The sequence below is a fragment of the Engraulis encrasicolus genome, chromosome 17 (genome assembly GCF_034702125.1).
Source record: "Engraulis encrasicolus isolate BLACKSEA-1 chromosome 17, IST_EnEncr_1.0, whole genome shotgun sequence".
In the NCBI taxonomy this organism is placed as follows: domain Eukaryota; kingdom Metazoa; phylum Chordata; class Actinopteri; order Clupeiformes; family Engraulidae; genus Engraulis; species Engraulis encrasicolus.
The window spans coordinates 20,612,851-20,625,116 of NC_085873.1; positions in this window are offsets into that span (position 1 = coordinate 20,612,851).

Genomic DNA, 12,266 nt, shown 5'->3' on the forward strand with positions numbered 1-12,266 from the left:
ATAATACAATGCATGCTGTCAATTTGTGTAATATGTTCTGTGAGCAGTATAATATATATTCATTACTATTTGAGTTGATGTACAGTTATCAGTGTTATACATGCAGGTGGATGGAGAGTTCATGCAGGCTAGTCACGGTAAGTTAGTATTCACTAGTCTACCGTAACATAATCACCGGTCATTTGCCGAAATGTCATTGTTAATTATTGTAGTTGACGTGAAGCACTGTCGCAATCCCGATTTTCACATGGTCACACGATTTTCACACACATCTATCATGTAAGCTAACAATCTTGCATGTCGGCACCTTTCATGCACGAAACAAGAGCCATTTATGTATTTATTTTTCGGCTTACCTCCTGTCTTCCTTCGGGAAGGTAAAAAAGGCCTTTCCACAGCCGCCTCGGTTATTGCAACCATAAAAAGCACACAGTCGTGGCATTATATCGATGTATTTTAAGCAGTTTTGTGTAATTGCCTTACGAATAGCAGTAATCACAGATTGACTGGTATGTGAATCCCTTGATCGCGCCAGAATTTAGGCGCAAAAACAACGTTCCATACTTGCATAACACATGTTGCAGCCTTTCTTACTTTCAATTAATTGTTCAGACATAAAACATTAAATGAAAATTTGGTCATACTTCTTTTTTTGTTTAGTCTGGGCGATTGAGCGCTATTGTTAGCGCTATCATTAGCTTACCTGTCAATGGTTAGGTTTTATTTCAACAAACCACTACAAACAAACTTGTCGGAGGTATCACCTTTATTTATTCAACATTTATTGACATAACAAACATGAACAGTATGCTTACTGTTCCAGAATAGTCATAGTATTGTAATTTACCGTGAATAAACATTTGAATGAGATCCGTAGTATAATCCTGTCCTTTTGCCTGCCTGTGGAGCAAACTTGGTCGCAAAGCACAACGTATTGTCGTGAACTGCTGCACATGCGCAGTTGTAAAAAGCTGTCCAAAAAACGAGTGAGAAAAGTGATCATAAAAGCTGTATTTTGAGTTACATGACTCAATTTAACAGTCTAGACTAATCAACTTTTCACCACGGTTCATCCCAGACGGTTTTTTTTTAGGGGCGTTGACGATTAGGTTACTTATGCCCCTAAACTGGATTCCCCCATTCATTTCCCCATTGACTCTCAGCTCTGGTCTCACTAATCGCGAAATAGATCCCCGAGAGCGTCACCAAGATGGCCGCCTAGTGTCATAACTTATTACCGGAAAAGAACTTTGGTATGGCTACGCTACCTACCGTTATCTTGTTATGGTAAGGTTTGCTATCCCCTGGCATGGACTATTCCACTATACAGGCATTAACAGAAGACAGTACAATTATGTACATACCATTTAAGAAAATGACTACATTTTAGACGTTCAAATAAGCTTATTTTGCACCTCCCTCTGAGTTTAATATTATGGTTTTACCGTTCTTCAGTGCTTCCCCAGAGAACGGTTGAAAGTATAGAAGAACGGTAAAACCCTGTTATTTAACTCAAGGGGAGTTGTAAAATAAGTTTACTTACAAAAATGGGACAGCATCACTTTAAGCACATTACTCACATTTGAAGGGACTTAAGAGCAGGAGATCTGGTAGCTGCAGTCAGGTTCCTGGCCGAACCTGATGCCGGTGTTCTGTCGAGATGTGTTGCCTCGTCGAGATGAGCGACCGGTCGCCCTATTCGATAGTGGTGTTCTATCGATTTGCGATGCCTCATCTAAATGAGCGACCTTGACTTTCCGCGGAAGGCGTTTCAATCGGTCCACGTAGGACTTTTTTAAATAACCATTACTTTGTTTATTTCACGGACAGGGGTGTGCAATCGTTCGTGCTGAGTTTAATAAGAACATGCGGCTGCTGACAACCGTGAGCCTCTCGTTTGAGCAAGTTAAGAAAAGTGCCATATGACTGAGTTGAGTTTGCGCAAATACTGGAGAAAGTGTTTGGGATCAGGGCCTGGCTACGGGTTGTTTAATGCAGTCATTTGCTGTTGGTTTGGTTTCAATGCGACGTGGGCTCGCAAGGCAAATTGGCTTGCTACATGAAATCATGTGCTATGGGGATAAACAAGCGCGGTTTAGATATTCCCAGATAGCAGATAGCGTTTTGGCAGATGTCTGTCTTTTAATGACCGGAATCATATTTTCATAACATCCCCACCAGTGCATTTCTTATTAGGCCTACCATGTTGAGGCATTTTACAATGCAGTCGATTCAAATTCTTGAGTGAAAAGGGTGGAGGCAGCATTTTGACAGCTCAATCAGAGGTGGCGATTTTTCCATTTTGCAATGAGAACGCCTCCTCTACATAAATAGTCTTTTCTGATCGATGTTACAATGTTCGAGGCTGAGTGTGTGAGCGATTACGGTTAGGCAACAAAGTAGCAAATGTACGAGGCCACGCTATTTCGCAGATTTTCCAATGATCTGCTGGATGATCCACGCTATTTCCCGTTTCCTCCCCAGGGGATGTATCGTAACTTTCAGTCCATGCCAGTAGGTGGACACTGGCTGTAGGCTAACTAGACTATGGATGACTGGTGGTAACCTCAGGAGGACATAGGCTACAGTTTGAGTCACTAAAGTTGACAGTCTCAGGGGATCCTATCGTAACTTGCGGTCTCACAATTCGATGGGCAATCACCCGCGAAAACCACCGCGAGGGTGTGCGCATGCGTGCGCATGCTCAGTAGCGAAGAGAATCACATCTCGATGGGTCGCTCATATCGACAGGACACCGCCATAGGCCGGGTAAAAGAAAACGGGCCGCCTGTGTTGCAGGTTGCTCAACACCATCCCCGCAGACCTCGTAGTGACCCCGCTCAGACAGTGATGCCGTGCTGAAATGGCCGTCATCTTTGGGGAAAATGGCCACATTATTGTCATCCGTCAGGTAGAGAGTGTTTTCATCCACCTACACAAATACAATTGGAGCACATAATCAGATCAGAGAGGGTTCGCAAGATCATGCACGAGAAATAACGTTGAGATTACTGGTTAACACCCCATAAAAATCCGGGCCTTATTACATTAGAGCCGATAAGATTAGGCCTACACATAACAGATACTTTGTCCAAGTCTGCTTTGGTCTGTTTGCTTGGTTGGGTATGGTTTTGATTTTGCATGATTTGCTCCTACCAAGAGCCCTTATTATGGAAAAAATGAAAATAAATAAAAAATATATAAGTAGCTCAATTATAAAACAGCTGTTTCACTGTGCTGCTGGTGCAGTTTTAAACAGTCAATGTAAGGGAAGAGACACTTGTTGGTTCGTAACTGATTGATCAATTAAGGAATTTAGCTAAGGAAGATGTATAAGGCATGCGACATGCAAGGTAATCGTCTCATCTAGATCACCAATCAATCCAGAACTGGCCATTTAAAAGATGTCCCATACCCATCATGCGTCAGCAGGTGGCGACAAAGCACAAATAATTACATGTTAGCATAATGTACCCTGGGCAGAGGTAAATAGATGAAATTGCATTTTCCCTCATTTGTTTCTCTTGTATTGCACGCAGTTACAAACACAACAGTAGTTACGTGGCAACATAATTCATAATTACCATCAAAAGCAGCCATGGGTCAGCCAAGACAACGGCTAATAAACAGAAAACAAAGTAAACTCATTTTGAATTGGCTTCACGCGGGACACAGTGGGCATGCTCGCTGCCTGGCAAATAATAATGATAATTAAAAAAAAAAAAACATGAACGACCTTATTAGCCTGGTCGTGATGGAGCAGTGCTGGCAGGCAGCATGTTTAATAGGCAGCGAGCGTGTCAACTGTGACCCGCGTGACGCACCCTGGTTAGAATTTGTCCACGACGCGGCATAAAGTTCTTTTAGTCCTCGTACTAACAAACATCTCTGGGTGTTAATCCACGTGCTGCCTGTGAGGCAGTTCACTCGATGCTGCAAGTAGGAAGCAGCTTTTGTTCTCTGGTAATTATGTTAGATATTTCTGTCCATTTTGCAAGCATTCCACCCCACATTTTTAAGACCAAGCAGATCTCGTTTCGATCACGAAAATTATGTGCTCGATTGGTTATTGCCTATTGACTTAACTGTATTACCTCAGCCTTCAGAGTAGGCGTAGGCCTACAGCCACACACAGCGTGGATGCTAGGTTGAGCAGGGCCCACCACGAGGTAACTGGAATACTGGTCCCAATACGTAGGCTATGTCTTCATATTACCCATTGAGAGTAAACATAAACTCTCGATGATATTACCCAATTGAATTAAACACATAGTTATCATTAACGTTTGCGCGTCTATGTGTGCAGTTTTTTGCCACTGAAATGTGGCAACCCTCTAAATTGGTTTTAAGGTCGAACACGCTACAGAGAAATAAAAAAAAAATGGCTCGAGTGTCTAATAAACACTTACCTTGATAAAAAATCAGGACCGGACATGTGAAACTATGTTAGGTCTTGGAATATTCGCAAGTTCGTCTAGTTATTAGTATTTTTGAAACCTGAGGACTTCGATGGCATGAGTTGAGAGGGTGGGAAAGAGTACAGACTGCTTTCCCAACCATTACTTACTAGAACATCAAACAAACACAATACATTACTCACCTGGAATATTCTTGATATTTTAAGCGCCGTCATATCCTCTTCTTTGGCGGCAATTTTCTTGCTTTCTCTCCTAAGGAAATAACTCAAGTCTATGATATCTTTGATTAATTAGCTGCTAGCTCTACAATCTGACCGTCCATCCGCGTCGTCTGCACTGCACGAGAAGAAGAGATCCACCACGTTTGAGAGCATTCATTGGTCAACAGCAATCAGCTTAGCACTTGCGGGGCAAATAAGGCAGAGCGATGAAAATATCAAAAAAAAAATTAAATGGCACGTCGGCTGCCGTTATTTTGAAATGAAAGAGAAAATAAAAATTGGAAATACAGATCAAAATTAGTTTTTTCGTTTGTCACTAAAACAAAATAATGAAATAACGAGCCGTTTTTTCGTGTTTTCGTTATTTGCTTCTGAATCAAAAAACAAAAGAACGAATGGTACACGGACCATGGTGCCCCATCTCCTGCAGGTTCACCAGTGATGCCTTGGTGCAGTTGTAGGAATTGTCGGGAAATGCCAACCGACCGGGAGAAGCAGTGCTGTGGACAGTACCCTCAGAATGGTTCAAGTACACTTAGACACTTTTTACAGTTTTGCCTTGATCCAGCATACCTGAGGGTACACAGGCAGTACCGGGAAGATGTGACTGGGCTAGGTGCCATTAGAGAGCTGGGGAACGATAATGGAGAATTCCGGTATGCTGCCTACCACCATTACATATTTTGGTAGCATGGGTCCTTGGGGCAGGGCAACAGGAGGGTCATTCCGAGCTGTTGTGTCTGGAAGATCAGGGACAAGTTCCCTGATCCCCACGGGCAATATGCTGGATTCATACCCTCTATTTAATTGATTTTTCATTTCTGCTTGTTAATAGATAATTCAGATATTTGACAGACTTTTTAATTTAAAATATTTGGTTTATTTTTACTGTCAATAGACTTTTGTTTTTGAACAGTTTGTACAAGTTACATTGTAATGCAGTGCAATTTCTATTTCTTTTAGTTATAAAAAAAAGAAGGATCACCTGGAAGTAACTTCTATTTCATACGGACGTGTTGAGAAACCCAGGAGAAGATCTGGCTGAAACCCAAATACTGTATCACCTTAAAGTACCATCATAGAGCGCCCGGCACAATGAGGAACAAACAAGTGTCTCAAAAGAGTGTGGTGTTTATTCAACATAGTACAAAGAGGCAAGGGGCACTCCCTTGCCTTATATACATACACAGGCGTTCCCCCTCGCATGCAAGCGATGGGGGGCGGCCTCACATGCCTAGTCTAACAGTTTGTAAGTATGTTGATCACGACGGACACATCACGGAGGGGAGAAGAAGCGGCCTTGAGGCAAGGAACATTCCATTCCAAAAAGTATACTTTTTTGCAGAAGTGCATGCTGTAGCTATACAGTCACGAGGGCAGCCCAGTGCTACCTCGTGGGGGTGTATTAACCAGGGCCAGATCAGGAAAACTACCAAATGTGGCCTATGACCTCTTTAACACTTTGTCAGTGCTGTTTTTATATACAGAATATAAATACGTCAAGAAAAGAAGGATTCTCCCAACAATAAATGTAAAGATTTAAAAAAAAAAAAAAAAAAAACTTCTCTAATTCACATCAGGATGGAGGTGTTCAGGGGGTACATCATTGGTCGTCATCAGCAGGTGCCTGGAAAGCACAAACAGATGTATGCACAACATGTTATGGTAGATGACAGTGTGCAAAGATATGAGCGTCAATAATATAAGCGACAGTCTCACATACCAAGACCTCGGCTGAATTGTGTCTGCACAAGCTCTGACATCGTTGGTGGAGGGACTGGGGGCACAACTCCAAGTCTCCTGGGGTCGTCAGGTCGAAGTGTCTTGAGGTTCCGCGATTGAGGTGCGGTAAGAAGTCCTGGTGCTCTGTTAAGCAAACATCTTGAAATGTGCTTTGACCAGACACATCTAGGCTATGAAAGGACGCATCCAGCTCCAGCTCTTGAATCTGGGAGTTAACTAGGTCCCAATCCTTGCAGCAAAAACTTTAGTCTTCCGACTCCATTGTTTGCAGTTTCGTTTTGGCAAAATCCGTGCTCCTGGACACTGATTTTGTGTCCTTCACATCCGTGTCCAGGAGCACGGAATTTTTGGAGATCAGGCTGGCTCTCTCGTTCAGCCCTGTGTAAATCCATCTCTCTCAACTCCTCGTCTGAATATTCTGGCTCGTACATGTATGCTTCGTTGGAGAAATGCAATTCTTCATCCTCGTCAACAAAAGCGTTGGGTTCTCCAAACATGCCATGATTAGTAGTGATCGTAGATGTGACAGCTGCGAGCAAAACAAACTTTTGGACTAGCGGTTCAAACTCTCTCTAACATTAGAGCTAGAGCCGGTAAGATTTGTACTAGGAATATCCCTCCGCGGCTGTCAAACTTTCAAATCAGAGAACAGAAATTGCTGATGGTGATCAAACATGATTGCAAGGTTGGTTAACTTCCTAAACCACTCTACCAACACATAGATTTGTATCGAAAGATTACTGACACCACAAGGAAATATGCTGAATTTCCCAGACCGTACGTTGATCTCTTTCTATCGTATGCCGAGATATTTAATCTTAAATTTAGTAGAAGAGCTGCGTCCAGCACTGGAGAGAAGGACAAGACGGCATGGGGCCTTGCCTGTTGTCATGCAGGTTACCAACGCATTGCGGTTTATTGCCAAGGGGGACTTTCAAACTGAGGTTGCGAGCCTGTCATTGGTTTCGCAGCCTGGATCTCGCGAGACCCCTAGTGCTTCGTGCATCTTCGTTACACTTCGTGATCTCGCACAGGGGTCTGGTACAGCCTTGTCGAGCCCGAAGTCCTCGAGTAGAAAATAAACGTGCCCCGACCATTGGATAATGTCAATGAGCCCGCCTCTATGCCTAGATCCAATCATCGTGGAGTGAGGTGTTGACGGGTATGACGTAGCATCTTGCGCGACAACACTGTAGTGCTGCTAGCACACCCCACAGTCAGTGGCTAACACAACAACTGCGGCCTGCATACTGTATGAACTCAGCGATTTCAAGTGTTATCAAAACTACCAAGCATTCATTCTTTGAAAGAGGAACAGAAAACAAGGAATTAGTTGGTGGCAAGAACGTTCTCGCTCTTCTTCCAATGATCCACTGAAGGAGAATGAGCAGGTCTACAGCGCAGCGAATCGATGTTCAGTCCTCAACTGTTTACAAGACCAACTTTAAGTGGGGATTTTAGTCGAGAGGTCTATGCCTATATAAATGGTGAGTGAAAACCTCTTGGTTGTTTCTAACGTGTTTTTGATGTGTGTGAAACTGACTGACATGGTAGGCTACAACTGTGAATGCACAAGCCTCATTTCCAGACCTCGCATGCTATGGTGACTGAGTGCTGTTGATCATAATATTATGCCAAGCACATTCAGACCAATTTGTTTATGCTAAGCTCGTGTTAAATTAAATGTACTATCCCCGTGATCGCCGTCAATGCAGCATGTCCCAAAACGTCGGCATGTGAGAGATGGAATGTTTATTTCACGACGACATTCTGACTTCAAACTCACCACGATGGCTTCCCCACAGATCTATACATATTGATATACAGTGCCCTCCATAATTATTGGCACCCCTGGTTGAGAGGTTGTGTTTTTTAGCTTCCAATTATTTTATTTTTTATCTAAATAATATGGGACCTTAATGGGAAAAAAGAGAAAAATCCAACCTTCAATACAAGTGCATTTATTCAGTGGGGAAAAAATCCCACATAAAGAAATAATTATTTGACATCAAATAATGTGTGTCACAATTATTAGCACCCCTGGTGTTAATATTTTGTACAACCCCCTTTTGCCAACAAGACAGCACCTAATCTTCTCCTATAATGTTTCACAAGATGGGAAAAGACAGAAAGAGGGATCTTCAGCCATTCCTCTTTGCAGAATCTCTCTAAATCATCCAGAGACCTGGGTCCTCTCCTCTGTACTCTCCTCTTCAGCTCACCCCACAGGTTCTCAATGGGGTTGAGGTCTGGGGACTGAGATGGCCATGGGAGGAGCTTGATTTTGAGTCTGGTGAACCATTTCTGTGTAGATTTGGCCATATGTTTAGGGTCATTGTCTTGCTGAAAGACCCAGTGACGACCCATCTTCAGCTTTCGGCCATTTTTATTTAAAATGTCCTGGTATTTCAAAGCATTCATGATGCCATGCACCCTAACAAGGTTCCCAGGGCCTTTGGAAGCGAAACAGCCCCACAGCATCACTGACCCACCCCCATACTTCACAGTGGGTATGAGGTGCTTTTCAGCATGCGCATCTTTCGTGGCACGCCAGACCCACTTAGAGTGTTTGTTGCCAAAAAGCTCAATCTTGGTCTCATCTGACCAAAGCACACGGTCCCAGTTGAAGCCCCAATACCGCTTGGCGAACTCCAGACGTTTGCGTTTATGACTGTGAGTGAGGAAAGGTTTTCTCCATGCATGCCTCCCAAACAGCTTGTTGGCGTGTAGACAGCGCCTGATGGTTGATTTGGAGACTTTGTGACCCCAGGATGCTACCATTTGTTGTAATTCTGTAACAGTGAGCTTTAGAGATCTTTTGATTTCTCTTACCATCCTCCTCACTGTGCGTGGTGGCAAAATAAACTTGGGTCCTCGTCCAGGCTTGTTTACCACTGTTCCAGTTGTTTTGAACTTCTTAATTATTCCTCTCACAGTGGATAGGGGCAGCTGCAGTTGAGTGGCAATCTTCTTGTAGCCTCTGCCTGACCTGTGAAGGTCGACGCACATCTGCCTCACTTGTATGCTGTGTTCCTTTGTCTTTACCATGTTTAAGAGTGGATAAGAGAAATGGCCTCGGTGTCACGTCATATTTATACCCCAGGGAAACAGGAAGTGATGAATTACTAATTAAATGTTCCTACATACTCTGGTAAACTTTGTAAACTACTGTAGAAATGACAGAAATGCTTCAATTATATTTATTTCCTGGGAATTGTTAAGGGTGCCAATAATTGTGGAACAGGTGATTTAATGAAAAATAATTATTTTTTTGTCAGGGATTTTTTCATTTTCTTACAATTCATTTGAGTTGAAGGCTACATTTTTCTACAATTTTCAGTGTGACAGTATTCTTCTGCAATAAACACTGAATTTATTTTAAGGCTTTTAACACATCTCAACCAGGGGTGCCAATAATTATGGAGGGCACTGTAGGTCTGTGGGCTTCCCCTTTTCACTTCTTGCCCTAGTTGTTAACCTGTTTCGATGGTAAAGACTAAACTAATCACAAATTTTGCATGGTTAAGTGACCCACTTCGCGTGGAAACAGAATTAACACAAGAGGGTACTGGAATAAAAACAGGCTGTGAGGCCTGTCACTCACCAGCTACTGGCAAGGACCCCAACTCTCCCTTTCTGTCAGCAGTAAATTTAAAACTAAGTAATAGTAGCCTACTGCTGTTCAGGTCTGAGCCTTAAATAGGTATGAATTAAAATGCAGATACTAGGCCTATAGAGTCTTTAGAATTACAGTTGCCTTGTTTGCAGATTCTATTTTAACATTATGTGTGTCGTTTTCAGGTAGGCACGTCATGGCATTGGCAGCGTCTGCTGGGATTGTCATCACAGACCGGGTCATCCAGCTGCTACACATGTACAGTGGAAATTGAATTAGGCTCTTCCCTCACTTGTACTGTTGTAAACCATCAAATGAACACTCTAGGTAGACAAGACAGTGAGTTCAGTAATGGCTGGCACACAGGGCATGTGCACCACAAGTTTGGTCATACGTGTTGCACCTACCACAATTCCATTTCTTTGGTCTTCTGTGTTGAGCCGGTTTCAAAATTCGCCTGTACAACCACATGCGTATAGAATCTACACTACACTAAGATCTAGATGTTACTGAATAGTTAGAAATGTTATCAGGGTCTGCTGACAGCTGCACAGAACATGTGTACTTAAATACCAGACATGCCACTTTCATTAACAAAGCCTAATGAGGCAGCAGTCAACCACAGTCCTTACATTTGACATCAGTTCACTGATTCTTGAAAGTTTGGCAAAAACATGTCCCTGCAGTAAAATATTAATTCTGTTGAAAATCAACTAAATTTTCACAAACAAAATGAACCCAGGTAATGGCCAAGGGGTCTGTCACACGAATACACAGTTGTTTGAAATATTTAAGTGTAATTTTATTACTTTTCATGGCTATAAACCTGTCCACACCCTGTAAAAACGCCTGTCCCAAGGACTGGCATCATCATTTCAATTGGCTTAAAATACAAAAATCACTAACAGAATTGAACAATATCACCATGATGTGGAAGACCATATTAAAGTGGTTCTACAGATGTGCACATAGAGGATGTAAAACAATATTTACTATTATTTACTGATTGCTCAAAATGTGTCCAGCATATTGGTCACCACCGTCAGATTTTTTCTAAAAGACAATAAAATCAGGTATGCACAAGGTAATTTTCATTACTGAGGACCCCTTTTCAAACCTTTAGCTCTACTGCCTACTTCACCATCACTGAAGGTCCTGTACGTTTATTATTTTGTCCTCAATTTGTTAATTTGTTTGGACACTGGTACTGTCCCAACCAAAAAATGTCAACACCGTCGGGGGTTTTAATAGTATTGTATTACATTAATGTTAATAAATATAATTTTTTTCAGAAAAGGTATGAAGCACCCAAGAAACAGAGCAAAAATGAAATGGCTAATGTGAACAAACAATGCATAATATTTAAAAGAGTGTTTTTTTGTCTCACACCGTCAGATGTCACCACCGTCAGATTTTGTTCTGCTCATCATGTTGTTCCATATTTTACTAAATTGTGCTGGTTAATGAAACATTACTAGGCATGTTAGTAATAATTGTGATCCAAAATGATACTCTAGCCACCATTGAGGTGCATTTGGAGGTTTTTTTGTCAGAAAACCTGACGGTGGTGACATCTGATGGAGTTCACCAAAAAACACATGTTTTACGTGTTTTTGACATGTTTTAAGAATATGCATACAATAAGTATCTACAGTTATGTTTAATTGTTAAAGTAATTCACTTTAATACAGTAAACATGTGTTTTTACTTCTAATTCTGTCTGCCGCTGTTGACAAAACAAGAAAGAACAAGAACAAGAAATGTTAAACATGGGGAGCTTGGCCAATGCATTCACTGCACAGCCAAGACCTACATCTATGATAATACACCTCTATATTTTGGATTTGAACAACTTAAAAGCTGTTTTTACCACATTTTCAACAACCAGTGGCTTCCTTCCTAGATAATCTAACTAATGAAGTAAAAACACATGCTCATACTGTGCACACACAAAAATAAAGTGTTTATGCAAGATGCCATTGACTTGAGAGGGCTATTTATTTTGCTAAATGCAGGTACTAATTAGGCCACTTTCACCACTCTCAGATTACTGTCACCACCGTCAGTTCTTAAGTCACCACCATAAGAAGGAGTTTTGGACATTTTAAAGGAATGTGCTTACAACATTTTCCTTAGGAGTTGTTGAAATATCAAAGTAATAGCCAATTTAAGCCTACACGAATATTTGTGAAATTACAAAAAATTGTTTGTTCTATTTAGGCGTTAAGTAAGCATCGTATGACGGTACATATTTTAAAATTAGAACAC